Raw genomic sequence first — 2,000 nt, 5'->3', positions numbered from 1 at the left:
CCACCCCCACCCCCACCGCACCCGCTGTGGCACGGGACGGGCTCACAATGAATCTGTCGACTATGAATAAACTGTCGGTGACAAATCCGACGAGCCACCGGGGCGCCGTACAAAACGGAAACTTCTATTACTTTCTGCGCGCACTCTGTTTTCCGGTACACTGCTGTTTGTTGACGGGGCGGGGTTGCGACGGTTGTCGCAAAAAAGGGGTCGAGTGTGATAAGCGCACAGCAGGGTGGTCAAGGTGAATAGCCCTGGGGGATGACAAAAGGACCTTAGCGGAGGGCGGGGCGGCGGCGAGGGAGAGGAGACGAGATGAGAGGAGAGAGGAGTAGTAGCGAGAGCGAGAGTGATGGCGAGTGAGTGAGTGGGATCGAGCGAGCGGCATGACGTGCGTCGTGATGCGCGCCGTCAGTCGCCGAAGAATAGCCATCCGGCCCTTCCAGCCGGCAGCATGAGCCCCCTCCTCCTCCTCCTGCCACCCCTCTGCCTATTCTTCTCTTCGTGGACCTCCGCCTGCCCCGCCCCTCCCCCATGGTCCCACACCCCCACTCTCCGCCCCCACCCCTCCGTCTCTTCCGCCCGGTGCCTCTCCAATCGGGAGCAGGGAAACCGCTCTCCAGAAGTCTCTCCCCAGTGCGCGCCCGTCCAATGTGCTTCCGCTGGATTCTCTGGACAGAGTTCGCGAATTTGCCGTTTTTTTGTGGTCACTGTGGGGAACACCCGGGAACGCCCGGGAACACCCGGGAACACCCTCACCCCGCGCCGCCTCTGGCCGCCTCATTCCCCGCATTGTCAATTTCCTCGGTCGGGCCGCGCGCCCTGCCGCCCCCAGCACTGCTCGTCCGGCCGCGCGCGGCCGGTCTGCTCCCAAGGAATCGAGCACTAGAGAGGGTACTAATATCATAGACCCAGAAAAACTGATTCTTGTTTCAATCACATTTTTCCTTGTTTCAAGTGAGTAATTTTACTCTTGAAACAAGATGATAGTCTCTTTCGAATAGGAGAAAAATCTTATTTCAAAGACAATATTGACTTGTTTCAATATTGCATTTAATGTTGGGTCAGCACGCTCTTGAAACAAGAAACAATTTTTCTGGGGAAAGACGTAACAGTTTATTTCGGGACCACCACAGCTGACCCCGTGATAGTTTTGTACCCCGGGATAAAATAAAAATATCACGGTGCGTGCCTATGAGTTCCAATGGTGTGGTTTTTTTCTGAACCCCCTGAGAAGGACCATGGATTTTGTACACCCCTCTAAAGGGCACGTAGCAGCATGTGCATGATCCCAAGACGAGCGGGCCGGTTACAGCGCTGGCGATTGGCGTGCGCGGCTCCGCTAGGCTCGGCCGGATGGCCGATTGCTTTCAGCGCCCTCGTAAATAGACGCCCCGCACCGTGCAGACTCGCCCATCCATTACACGGCTAGCTGCACGGCGCTTCATCGGCGGGGGGCTGAGTCGGGCCTCGTGCCCCGCCCCGCCGCACATCGCCCACAACACCCCTTCCGTGATCAAGTGCAACATGACCAACAATCAGCACAAATAAGACGTTTATTCCATTTTTTTTTAATTTTAATCCTTTTATATATAGTGGCATGTTGTGTTGGTATTCATATTTCCTCCAACATAATCGTTTTTGTTGGTGCCTCAAAAACATGTTATCCTTGGGTACGCTCTATCAAGCTACGGGAGAGGGAAAATCTTTTTTTAATACAAAAATAAGTAAACAACGACTCGATTGGACGGTGGTGTTTTGATGTATTTCAAGGTGCAGTCAGATGCATCAATGCAGCGCCTTCTGGATGATGTCGATCGCCTTCCTCTTCCGCAGCTCCTCCTCCGATAGGGCCTCCTCCCCCTCTGGTACCTGCAACAGCGGGCGCACTGTTACTTTAGGGGTAAAACAAAAGAGCTTGTGATTAAAAGTGTTAGTGACGCGGGCATTCCATCCTAGCGCGATAAAGCACCTGACCTGCCAGCTACACAACCACAAGG

The sequence above is a fragment of the Frankliniella occidentalis genome, unplaced genomic scaffold, assembly GCF_000697945.3.
Source record: "Frankliniella occidentalis isolate FOCC.00 unplaced genomic scaffold, Focc_3.1 Scaffold41, whole genome shotgun sequence".
NCBI classification, from domain to species: Eukaryota; Metazoa; Arthropoda; class Insecta; order Thysanoptera; family Thripidae; genus Frankliniella; species Frankliniella occidentalis.
This window is presented reverse-complemented; position numbering follows the sequence as displayed.